This window comes from Mobula hypostoma, unplaced genomic scaffold, assembly GCF_963921235.1.
Source record: "Mobula hypostoma unplaced genomic scaffold, sMobHyp1.1 scaffold_161, whole genome shotgun sequence".
In the NCBI taxonomy this organism is placed as follows: domain Eukaryota; kingdom Metazoa; phylum Chordata; class Chondrichthyes; order Myliobatiformes; family Myliobatidae; genus Mobula; species Mobula hypostoma.
The window spans coordinates 26,674-39,870 of NW_026948259.1; the positions used below are offsets into that span (position 1 = coordinate 26,674).

The 13,197-nt window shown below is 59.2% G+C and overlaps 1 protein-coding gene across 1 annotated transcript in view; it reads right to left on the minus strand.

The window, feature by feature from the left end:
* Nucleotides 1-12,950, minus strand: part of LOC134342239 (peroxisomal targeting signal 1 receptor-like) — a gene marked incomplete at its 3' end in the record, with an annotated part of 33,732 nt that extends 20,782 nt beyond the window's left edge. Inside the window, exon 1 of the mRNA XM_063040197.1 lies at nt 12,854-12,950. The remainder of the gene's footprint in view (nt 1-12,853) is intronic.
* Nucleotides 12,951-13,197: the final 247 nt, after the last annotated feature.

Sequence of the window (13,197 nt, forward strand, 5' to 3'; positions counted from 1 at the left end):
TGCCACGGTGTGGAGGGAGATTCACTCTGTGTCTGACCCCGGGAGTGTGTGATGGGACGGTGCGGAGGGAGATTCACTCTGTGTCTGACCCCGGGAGTGTGTAATGGGACGGTGCGGAGGGAGATTCACTCTGTGTGTCTGACCCCAGGAGTGTGTGATGGGACGGTGCGGAGGGAGATTCACTCTGTGTATCTGACCCCGGGAGTGTGTGATGGGACGGTGTGGAGGGAGATTCACTCTGTGTCTGACCCCGGGAGTGTGTGATGGGACGGTGTGGAGGGAGATTCACTCTGTGCGTCTGACCCCGGGAGTGTGTGATGGGACGGTGTGGAGAGAGATTCACTCTGTGTGTCTGACCCCGGGAGTGTGTGATAGGACAGTGTGGAGGGTGATTCACCCTGTGTGTCCGACCCCGGGAGTGTGTGATGGGACGGTGCAGAGGGAGATTCACTCTGTGTCTGACCCCGGGAGTGTGTAATGGGACGGTGTGGAGGGAGATTCACTCTGTGTGTCTGACCCCGGGAGTGTGTGATGGGACGGTGCGGAGGGAGATTCACTCTGTGTGTCTTACCCCGGGACTGTGTGATGGGACGGTGTGGAGGGAGATTCACTCTGTGTGTCTGACCTCAGGAGTGTGTGATGGGACGGTCTGGAGGGAGATTCACTCTAAGTGTCTCATCCCGGAGGTGTGTGATGGGACGGTGTGGAGGGAGATTCACTCTGTGTCTGACCCCGGGAGTGTGTGATAGGACGGTCTGGAGGGAGATTCACTCTAAGTGTCTCATCCCGGGAGTGTGTGATGGGACGGTGTGGAGGGAGATTCACTCTGTATCTGACCCCGGGAGTGTGTGATGGGACGTTGCGGAGGGAGATTCACTCTGTGTGTCTGATCCCGGGAGTGTGTGATGGGACGGTGTGGAGGAATATTCACTCTGTGTGTCTGACCCCGGGAGTGTGTGATGGGACGGTCTGGAGGGAGATTCACTCTGTGTCTGACCCTGGGAGTATGTGATGGGACGGTGTGGAGGGAGATTCACTCTGTGTGTCTGACCCCGGGAGTGTGTGATGGGACGGTGTGGAGGGAGTTTCACTCTGTGCGTCTGACCCCGGGAGTGTGTGACGGGACGGTGTGGAGAGAGATTCAGTCTGTGTGTCTGACCCCGGGAGTGTGTGATAGGACAGTGTGGAGGGAGATTCACCCTGTGTGTCCGACCCCGGGAGTGTGTGATGGGACGGTGCAGAGGGAGATTCACTCTGTGTCTGACCCCGGGAGTGTGTAATGGGACGGTGTGGAGGGAGATTCACTCTGTGTGTCTGACCCCGGGAGTGTGTGATGGGACGGTGCGGAGGGAGATTCACTCTGTGTGTCTGACCCCGGGACTGTGTGATGGGACGGTGTGGAGGGAGATTCACTCTGTGTGTCTGACCTCAGGAGTGTGTGATGGGACGGTCTGGAGGGAGATTCACTCTGTGTGTCTGACCCCGGGAGTGTGTGATAGGACGGTCTGGAGGGAGATTCACTCTGTGTGTCTCATCCCGGGAGTGTGTGATGGGACGCTGTGGAGGGAGATTCACTCTGTGTGTCTGACCCCGGGAGTGTGTGATGGGACGGTGTGGAGGAATATTCACTCTGTGTGTCTGACCCCGGGAGTGTGTGATGGGACGGTCTGGAGGGAGATTCACTCTGTGTGACTGACCCCGGGAGTGTTTGATGGGACGGTGCGGAGGGAAATTCACTCTGTGTGACTGACCCCGGGAGTGTTTGATGGGACGGTGCGGAGGGAGATTCACTCTGTGTCTGACCCCGGGAGTGTGCGATGGGACGGTGTGGAGGGAGATTCACTCCGTGTCTGACCCCAGGAGTGTGTGATGGTACGGTGTGGAGGGAGATTCACTCTGTGTGACAGATCCCGGGAGTGTGTGGAGGGAGATTCACTCCGTGTCTGACCCCGGGAGTGTGTGATGGGACGGTGCGGAGGGAGATTCACTCTGTGTGTCTGACCCCGGGAGTGTGTGATGGGACGGTCTGGAGGGAGATTCACTCTGTGTGTCTGACCCCGGGAGTGTATGATGGGACAGTGTGGAGGGAGATTCACTCTGTGTGTCTGACCCCGGGAGTGTGTGATGAGACGGTGTGGAGGGAGATTCACTCTGTGTGTCTGACCCCGGGAGTGTGTGACGGGACGGTGCGGAAGGAGATTCACTCTGTGTCTGACCCCGGGAGTGTGTGATGAGACGGTGTGGAGGGAGATTCACTCTGTGTCTGACCCTGGGAGTGTGTGATGGGACGGTGTGGAGGGAGATTCACTCTGTGTGTCTGACCCCGGGAGTGTGTGATGGGACGGGTGTGGAGGGAGATTCACTCTGTGTCTGACCCCGGGAGTGTGTGATGGGACGGTGTGGAGGGAGATTCACCCTGTGTGTCTGACCTCGGGTGGGTGTGATGAGACGGTGTGGAGGGAGATTCACTCTGTGTCTGACCCCGGGAGTATGTGATGGGATGGTCTGGAGGGAGATTCACTCTGTGTGTCTGACCCCGGGAGTGTGTGATGGGACGGTGTGGAGGGAGATTCACTCTGCGTGTCTGACCCCGGGAGTGTGTGATGAGACGGTGTGGAGGGAGATTCACTCTGTGTCTGACCCTGGGAGTGTGTGATGGGACGGTGTGGAGGGAGATTCACTCTGTGTGTCTGACCCCGGGAGTGTGTGATGGGACGGGTGTGGAGGGAGATTCACTCTGTGTCTGACCCCGGGAGTGTGTGATGGGACGGTGTGGAGGGAGATTCACCCTGTGTGTCTGACCTCGGGTGGGTGTGATGGGACGGTGTGGAGGGAGATTCACTCTGTGTCTGACCCCGGGAGTATGTGATGGGATGGTGTGGAGGGAGATTCACTCTGTGTGTCTGACCCCGGGAGTGTGTGATGGGACGGTGTGGACGGAGATTCACTCTCTGTGTCTGACCCTGGGAGTGTGTGATGGGACGGTGTGGAGGGAGATTCAGTCTGTGTCTGACCCCGGGAGTGTGTGATGGGACGGTGCGGAGGGAGATTCACTCTGTGTCTGACCCCGGGAGTGTGTGATGGGACGGTGTGGAGGGAGATTCACTCTGTGTCTGACCCCGGGAGTGTGTGATGGGACGGTGTGGAGGGAGATTCACTCTGTGTCTGACCCCGGGAGTGTGTGATGGGACGGTGCGGAGGGAGATTCACTCTGTGTGTCTGACCCCGGGAGTGTGTGATGGGACGGTGTGGAGGGAGATTCACTCTGTGTGACAGATCCCGGGAGTGTGTGGAGGGAGATTCACTCCGTGTCTGACCACGGGAGTGTGTGATGGGACGGTGTGGAGGGAGATTCACTCTGTGTGTCTGACCCCGGGAGTGTGTGATGGGACGGTGTGCAGGGAGATTCACTCTGTGTGTCTGACCCCGGGAGTGTGTGATGGGACAGTGAGGAGGGAGATTCACTCTGTGTGTTTGACCCCGGGAGTGTGTGATGGGACGGTGTGGAGAGAGATTCACTCCGTGGGTCTGACCCCGGGAGTGTGTGATGGGACGGTGTGGAGGGAGATTCACTCTGTGTGTCTGTCCCCGGGAGTGTGTGATGGGACGGTGTGGAGGGAGATTCACTCTGTGTCTGACCCCGGGAGTGTGTGATGGGACGGTGTGGAGGGAGATTCACTCTGTGTGTCTGACCCCGGGAGTGTGTGATGGGACGGTGTGGAGGGAGATTCACTCTGTGTCTGACCCCGGGAGTATGTGATGGGATGGTGTGGAGGGAGATTCACTCTGTGTGTCTGACCCCGGGAGTGTGTGATGGGACGGTGTGGAGGGAGATTCACTCTGTGTGTCTGACCCCGGGAGTGTGTGATGGGACGGTGTGGAGGGAGATTCACTCTGTGTCTGACCCCGGGAGTGTGTGATGGGACGGTGCGGAGGGAGATTCACGCTGTGTGTCTGACCCCGGGAGTGTGTGATGGGACGGTGTGGAGGGAGATTCACTCTGTGTGTTTGACCCCGGGAGTGTGTGATGGGACGGTGTGGAGAGAGATTCACTCCGTGTGTCTGACCCCGGGAGTGTGTGATGGGACGGTGTGGAGGGAGATTCACTCTGTGTGTCTGTCCCCGGGAGTGTGTGATGGGACGGTGTGGAGGGAGATTCACTCTGTGTCTGACCCCGGGAGTGTGTGATGGGACGTTGTGTAGGGAGATTCACTCTGTGTCTGACCCCGGGAGTGTGTGATGGGACGGTGTGGAGGGAGATTCACTCTGTGTCTGACCCCGGGAGTGTGTGATGGGATGGTGTAGGGGGAGATTCACTCTGTGTGTCTGACCCCGGGAGTGTGTGATGGGACGGTGTAGAGGGAGATTCACTCTGTGTGTCTGACCCCGGGAGTGTGTGATGGGACGGTGTGGAGGGAGATTCACTCTGTGTCTGACCCCGGGAGTGTGTGATGGGACGGTGTGGAGGGAGATTCACTCTGTGTGTCTGACCCCGGGAGTGTGTGATGGGACGGGTGTGGAGGGAGATTCACTCTGTGTCTGACCCCGGGAGTGTGTGATGGGACGGTGTGGAGGGAGATTCACCCTGTGTGTCTGACCTCGGGTGGGTGTGATGAGACGGTGTGGAGGGAGATTCACTCTGTGTCTGACCCCGGGAGTATGTGACGGGATGGTCTGGAGGGAGATTCACTCTGTGTGTCTGACCCCGGGAGTGTGTGATGGGACGGTGTGGAGGGAGATTCACTCTTTGTGTCTGACCCCGGGAGTGTGTGATGAGACGGTGTGGAGGGAGATTCACTCTGTGTCTGACCCTGGGAGTGTGTGATGGGACGGTGTGGAGGGAGGTTCACTCTGTGTGTCTGACCCCGGGAGTGTGTGATGGGACGGGTGTGGAGGGAGATTCACTCTGTGTCTGACCCCGGGAGTGTGTGATGGGACGGTGTGGAGGGAGATTCACCCTGTGTGTCTGACCTCGGGTGGGTGTGATGGGACGGTGTGGAGGGAGATTCACTCTGTGTCTGACCCCGGGAGTGTGTGATGGGACGGTGTGGAGGGAGATTCACTCTGTGTGACAGATCCCGGGAGTGTGTGGAGGGAGATTCACTCCGTGTCTGACCACGGGAGTGTGTGATGGAACGGTGTGGAGGGAGATTCACTCTGTGTGTCTGACCCCGGGAGTGTGTGATGGGACGGTGTGCAGGGAGATTCACTCTGTGTGTCTGACCCCGGGAGTGTGTGATGGGACACTGAGGAGGGAGATTCACTCTGTGTGTTTGACCCCGGGAGTGTGTGATGGGACGGTGTGGAGAGAGATTCACTCCGTGTGTCTGACCCCGGGAGTGCGTGATGGGACGGTGTGGAGGGAGATTCACTCTGTGTGTCTGTCCCCGGGAGTGTGTGATGGGACGGTGTGGAGGGAGATTCACTCTGTGTCTGACCCCGGGAGTGTGTGATGGGACGGTGTGGAGGGAGATTCACCCTGTGTGTCTGACCTCGGGTGGGTGTGATGGGACGGTGTGGAGGGAGATTCACTCTGTGTCTGACCCCGGGAGTATGTGATGGGATGGTGTGGAGGGAGATTCACTCTGTGTGTCTGACCCCGGGAGTGTGTGATGGGACGGTGTGGAGGGAGATTCACTCTGTGTGTCTGACCCCGGGAGTGTGTGATGGGACGGTGTGGAGGGAGATTCACTCTGTGTCTGACCCCGGGAGTGTGTGATGGGACGGTGCGGAGGGAGATTCACGCTGTGTGTCTGACCCCGGGAGTGTGTGATGGGACGGTGTGGAGGGAGATTCACTCTGTGTGTCTGACCCCGGAAGTGTGTGATGGGACAGTGAGGAGGGAGATTCACTCTGTGTGTTTGACCCCGGGAGTGTGTGATGGGACGGTGTGGAGAGAGATTCACTCCGTGTGTCTGACCCCGGGAGTGTGTGATGGGACGGTGTGGAGGGAGATTCACTCTGTGTGTCTGTCCCCGGGAGTGTGTGATGGGACGGTGTGGAGGGAGATTCACTCTGTGTCTGACCCCGGGAGTGTGTGATGGGACGTTGTGTAGGGAGATTCACTCTGTGTCTGACCCCGGGAGTGTGTGATGGGACGGTGTGGAGGGAGATTCACTCTGTGTCTGACCCCGGGAGTGTGTGATGGGATGGTGTAGGGGGAGATTCACTCTGTGTGTCTGACCCCGGGAGTGTGACAGTGTGGAGGGAGATTCACTCTGTGTCTGACCCCAGGAGTGTGTAATGCCACTGTGTGGAGGGAGATTCACTCTGTGTCTGACCCCGGGAGTGTGTGATGGGACGGTGTGGAGGGAGATTCACTCTCTGTGTCTGACCCTGGGAGTGTGTGATGGGACGGTGTGGAGGGAGATTCAGTCTGTGTCTGACCCCGGGAGTGTGTGATGGGACGGTGCGGAGGGAGATTCACTCTGTGTCTGACCCCGGGAGTGTGTGATGGGACGGTGTGGAGGGAGATTCACTCTGTGTCTGACCCCGGGAGTGTGTGATGGGACGGTGTGGAGGGAGATTCACTCTGTGTCTGACCCCGGGAGTGTGTGATGGGACGGTGCGGAGGGAGATTCACTCTGTGTGTCTGACCCCGAGAGTGTGTGATGGGACGGTGTGCAGGGAGATTCACTCTGTGTGTCTGACCCCGAGAGTGTGTGATGGGACGGTGTGCAGGGAGATTCACTCTGTGTGACAGATCCCGGGAGTGTGTGGAGGGAGATTCACTCCGTGTCTGACCACGGGAGTGTGTGATGGGACGGTGTGGAGGGAGATTCACTCTGTGTGTCTGACCCCGAGAGTGTGTGATGGGACGGTGTGCAGGGAGATTCACTCTGTGTGTCTGACCCCGGGAGTGTGTGATGGGACAGTGAGGAGGGAGATTCACTCTGTGTGTCTGACCCCGGGAGTGTGTGATGGGACGGTGTGGAGAGAGATTCACTCCGTGGGTCTGACCCCGGGAGTGTGTGATGGGACGGTGTGGAGGGAGATTCACTCTGTGTGTCTGTCCCCGGGAGTGTGTGATGGGACGGTGTGGAGGGAGATTCACTCTGTGTCTGACCCCGGGAATGTGTGATGGGACGGTGTGGAGGGAGATTCACTCTGTGTGTCTGACCCCGGGAGTGTGTGATGGGACGGTGTGGAGGGAGATTCACTCTGTGTGTCTGACCCCGGGAGTGTGTGATGGGACGGTGTGGAGGGAGATTCACTCTGTGTGTCTGACCCCGGGAGTGTGTGATGGGACGGTGCGGAGGGAGATTCACGCTGTGTGTCTGACCCCGGGAGTGTGTGATGGGACGGTGTGGAGGGAGATTCACTCTGTGTGTCTGACCCCGGGAGTGTGTGATGGGACAGTGAGGAGGGAGATTCACTCTGTGTGTTTGACCCCGGGAGTGTGTGATGGGACGGTGTGGAGAGAGATTCACTCCGTGTGTCTGACCCCGGGAGTGTGTGATGGGACGGTGTGGAGGGAGATTCACTCTGTGTCTGACCCCGGGAGTATGTGATGGGATGGTGTGGAGGGAGATTCACTCTGTGTGTCTGACCCCGGGAGTGTGTGATGGGACGGTGTGGAGGGAGATTCACTCTGTGTGTCTGACCCCGGGAGTGTGTGATGGGACGGTGTGGAGGGAGATTCACTCTGTGTCTGACCCCGGGAGTGTGTGATGGGACGGTGCGGAGGGAGATTCACGCTGTGTGTCTGACCCCGGGAGTGTGTGATGGGACGGTGTGGAGGGAGATTCACTCTGTGTGTTTGACCCCGGGAGTGTGTGATGGGACGGTGTGGAGAGAGATTCACTCCGTGTGTCTGACCCCGGGAGTGTGTGATGGGACGGTGTGGAGGGAGATTCACTCTGTGTGTCTGTCCCCGGGAGTGTGTGATGGGACGGTGTGGAGGGAGATTCACTCTGTGTCTGACCCCGGGAGTGTGTGATGGGACGTTGTGTAGGGAGATTCACTCTGTGTCTGACCCCGGGAGTGTGTGATGGGACGGTGTGGAGGGAGATTCACTCTGTGTCTGACCCCGGGAGTGTGTGATGGGATGGTGTAGGGGGAGATTCACTCTGTGTGTCTGACCCCGGGAGTGTGTGATGGGACGGTGTAGAGGGAGATTCACTCTGTGTGTCTGACCCCGGGAGTGTGTGATGGGACGGTGTGGAGGGAGATTCACTCTGTGTCTGACCCCGGGCGTGTGTGATGGGACGGTGTGGAGGGAGATTCACTCTGTGTGTCTGACCCCGGGAGTGTGTGATGGGACGGCTGTGGAGGGAGATTCACTCTGTGTCTGACCCCGGGAGTGTGTGATGGGACGGTGTGGAGGGAGATTCACCCTGTGTGTCTGACCTCGGGTGGGTGTGATGAGACGGTGTGGAGGGAGATTCACTCTGTGTCTGACCCCGGGAGTATGTGACGGGATGGTCTGGAGGGAGATTCACTCTGTGTGTCTGACCCCGGGAGTGTGTGATGGGACGGTGTGGAGGGAGATTCACTCTGTGTCTGACCCTGGGAGTGTGTGATGGGACGGTGTGGAGGGAGATTCACTCTGTGTGTCTGACCCCGGGAGTGTGTGATGGGACGGGTGTGGAGGGAGATTCACTCTGTGTCTGACCCCGGGAGTGTGTGATGGGACGGTGTGGAGGGAGATTCACCCTGTGTGTCTGACCTCGGGTGGGTGTGATGGGACGGTGTGGAGGGAGATTCACTCTGTGTCTGACCCCGGGAGTATGTGATGGGATGGTGTGGAGGGAGATTCACTCTGTGTGTCTGACCCCGGGAGTGTGTGATGGGACGGTGTGGAGGGAGATTCACTCTGTGTCTGACCCCGGGAGTGTGTGATGGGACGGTGCGGAGGGAGATTCACTCTGTGTCTGACCCCGGGAGTGTGTGATGGGACGGTGTGGAGGGAGATTCACTCTGTGTCTGACCCCGGGAGTGTGTGATGGGACGGTGTGGAGGGAGATTCACTCTGTGTCTGACCCCGGGAGTGTGTGATGGGACGGTGCGGAGGGAGATTCACTCTGTGTGTCTGACCCCGGGAGTGTGTGATGGGACGGTGTGGAGGGAGATTCACTCTGTGTGACAGATCCCGGGAGTGTGTGGAGGGAGATTCACTCCGTGTCTGACCATGGGAGTGTGTGATGGGACGGTGTGGAGGGAGATTCACTCTGTGTGTCTGACCCCGGGAGTGTGTGATGGGACGGTGTGCAGGGAGATTCACTCTGTGTGTCTGACCCCGGGAGTGTGTGATGGGACACTGAGGAGGGAGATTCACTCTGTGTGTTTGACCCCGGGAGTGTGTGATGGGACGGTGTGGAGAGAGATTCACTCCGTGTGTCTGACCCCGGGAGTGCGTGATGGGACGGTGTGGAGGGAGATTCACTCTGTGTGTCTGTCCCCGGGAGTGTGTGATGGGACTGTGTGGAGGGAGATTCACTCTGTGTCTGACCCCGGGAGTGTGTGATGGGACGGTGTGGAGGGAGATTCACCCTGTGTGTCTGACCTCGGGTGGGTGTGATGGGACGGTGTGGAGGGAGATTCACTCTGTGTCTGACCCCGGGAGTATGTGATGGGATGGTGTGGAGGGAGATTCACTCTGTGTGTCTGACCCCGGGAGTGTGTGATGGGACGGTGTGGAGGGAGATTCACTCTGTGTGTCTGACCCCGGGAGTGTGTGATGGGACGGTGTGGAGGGAGATTCACTCTGTGTCTGACCCCGGGAGTGTGTGATGGGACGGTGCGGAGGGAGATTCACGCTGTGTGTCTGACCCCGGGAGTGTGTGATGGGACGGTGTGGAGGGAGATTCACTCTGTGTGTCTGTCCCCGGGAGTGTGTGATGGGACGGTGTGGAGGGAGATTCACTCTGTGTCTGACCCCGGGAGTGTGTGATGGGACGTTGTGTAGGGAGATTCACTCTGTGTCTGACCCCGGGAGTGTGTGATGGGACGGTGTGGAGGGAGATTCACTCTGTGTCTGACCCCGGGAGTGTGTGATGGGATGGTGTAGGGGGAGATTCACTCTGTGTGTCTGACCCCGGGAGTGTGACAGTGTGGAGGGAGATTCACTCTGTGTCTGACCCCAGGAGTGTGTAATGCCACTGTGTGGAGGGAGATTCACTCTGTGTCTGACCCCGGGAGTGTGTGATGGGACGGTGTGGAGGGAGATTCACTCTCTGTGTCTGACCCTGGGAGTGTGTGATGGGACGGTGTGGAGGGAGATTCAGTCTGTGTCTGACCCCGGGAGTGTGTGATGGGACGGTGCGGAGGGAGATTCACTCTGTGTCTGACCCCGGGAGTGTGTGATGGGACGGTGTGGAGGGAGATTCACTCTGTGTCTGACCCCGGGAGTGTGTGATGGGACGGTGTGGAGGGAGATTCACTCTGTGTCTGACCCCGGGAGTGTGTGATGGGACGGTGCGGAGGGAGATTCACTCTGTGTGTCTGACCCCGGGAGTGTGTGATGGGACGGTGTGGAGGGAGATTCACTCTGTGTGACAGATCCCGGGAGTGTGTGGAGGGAGATTCACTCCGTGTCTGACCACGGGAGTGTGTGATGGGACGGTGTGGAGGGAGATTCACTCTGTGTGTCTGACCCCGGGAGTGTGTGATGGGACGGTGTGCAGGGAGATTCACTCTGTGTGTCTGACCCCGGGAGTGTGTGATGGGACAGTGAGGAGGGAGATTCACTCTGTGTGTTTGACCCCGGGAGTGTGTGATGGGACGGTGTGGAGGGAGATTCACTCTGTGTGTCTGACCCCGGGAGTGTGTGATGGGACGGTGTGGAGGGAGATTCACTCTGTGTGTCTGACCCCGGGAGTGTGTGATGGGACGGTGTGGAGGGAGATTCACTCTGTGTGTCTGACCCCGGGAGTGTGTGATGGGACGGTGCGGAGGGAGATTCACGCTGTGTGTCTGACCCCGGGAGTGTGTGATGGGACGGTGTGGAGGGAGATTCACTCTGTGTGTCTGACCCCGGGAGTGTGTGATGGGACGGTGTGGAGGGAGATTCACTCTGTGTCTGACCCCGGGAGTGTGTGATGGGACGGTGTGGAGGGAGATTCACTCTGTGTCTGACCCCGGGAGTGTGTGATGGGACAGTGTGGAGGGAGATTCACTCTGTGTGTCTGACCCCGGGAGTGTGTGATGGGACGGTGTGGAGGGAGATTCACTCTGTGTGTCTGACCCCGGGAGTGTGTGATGGGACAGTGTGGAGGGAGATTCACTCTGTGTGTCTGACCCCGGGAGTGTGTGATGGGACGGTGTGGAGGGAGATTCACTCTGTGTCTGACCCCGGGAGTGTGTGATGGGACGGTGTGGAGGGAGATTCACTCTGTGTCTGACCCCGGGAGTGTGTGATGGGACGGTGTGGAGGGAGATTCACTCTGTGTGTCTGACCCCGGGAGTGTGTGATGGGACGGTGTGGAGGGAGATTCACTCTGTGTGTCTGACCCCGGGAGTGTGTGATGGGACGGTGTGGAGGGAGATTCACTCTGTGTGTCTGAGACCGGGAGTGTGTGATGGGACGGTGTGGAGGGAGATTCACTCTGTGTGTCTGACCCCGGGAGTGTGTGATGGGACGGTGTGGAGGGAGATTCACTCTGTGTCGGACCCCGGGAGTGTGTGATGGGACGGTGTGGAGGGAGATTCACTCTGTGTGTCTGACCCCGGGAGTGTGTGAATGGACGGTGTGGAGGGAGATTCACTCTGTGTCTGACCCCGGGAGTGTGTGATGGGAGTGTGTGGAGGGAGCTTCACTCTGTGTGTCTGGCCCCGGGAGTGTGTGATGGGACGGTGTGGAGGGAGATTCACTCTGTGTCCGACCCCGGGAGTGTGTAATGGGACGGTGTGGAGGGAGATTCACTCCATGTCTGACCCCAGGAGTGTGTGATGGGACGGTGTGGAGGGAGGTTCACTCTGTGTCTGACCCCGGGAGTGTGTGATGGGACGGTGTGGAGGGAGATTCACTCTGTGTCTGACCCCGGGAGTGTGTGATGGGACGGTGTGGAGGGAGATTCACTCTGTGTCTGACCCCGGGAGTGTGTGATGGGACGGTGTGGAGGGAGATTCACTCTGTGTCTGACCCCGGGACTGTGTGATGGGACGGTGTGGAGGGAGATTCACTCTGTGTGTCTGACCCCGGGAGTGTGTGATGGGACGGTGTGGAGGGAGATTCACTCTGTGTGTCTGACCCCGGGAGTGTGTGATGGGACGGTGTGGAGGGAGATTCACTCTGTGTCTGACCCCGGGAGTGTGTGATGGGACGGTGTGGAGGGAGATTCACTCTGTGTCTGACCCCGGGAGTGTGTGATGGGACGGTGTGGAGGGAGATTCACTCTGTGTCTGACCCCGGGACTGTGTGATGGGACGGTGTGGAGGGAGATTCACTCTGTGTCTGACCCCGGGAGTGTGTGATGGGACAGTGTGGAGGGAGATTCACTCTGTGTGTCTCACCCCGGGAGTGTGTGATGGTACGGTGTGGAAGGAGATTCACTCTGTGTCTGACCCCGGGAGTGTGTGATGGGACGGTGTGGAGGGAGATTCACTCTGTGTGTCTGACCCCGGGAGTGTGTGATGGGACAGTGTGGAGGGAGCTTCGCTCTGGGACTGAGGGAGCTTCCCTCTGGGACTGAGGGAGCTTCCCTCTGGGACTGAGGGAGCTTCGCTCTCTGGCTCCATTCCGCCGCCCTGCTGGCCGGGGAGCGGCACTGCAGCGGCGTGACATGTTTACATAGGAAAACCCAACGGTCACGCCGGCCGGCGGACGGTGGATGCCCGTCGTGACCGTGGGGACTCTCCCCGTCACTCTCTCCCGGACCCGTGCATCGCTCCTCCGGCCCAGGCTCCCCGTTACCTGCCGGCCGGACCGCCTGTCCTGCTGCTGCGTCCCTCCTCCGTCCTTCCTACGCGAGCCCGGGGATCCTGCGCGGCCTTCTGACGCGTGTCTTGCTTCCGCCCCCTATGGCCCTCTCCACCAATTGGAGGCGCCTCCCTTGCTGATGGACGGCGTTTCTGCCCACTGAGCGTCTTCTTCTCTGATGGACTGTCACTCCGGGCAATAGCGTCTCGCCCACTCATGTCTCCAGCGACCAATAGGAATCCAGGGTGCCTTGGCAGCTGCAGCGGTCCACCCTCCTCCTAAACTGACGTGCCCTGCATCCAATGGTCACACAGGGTCGTGCTGCGCGCTCCACCCGC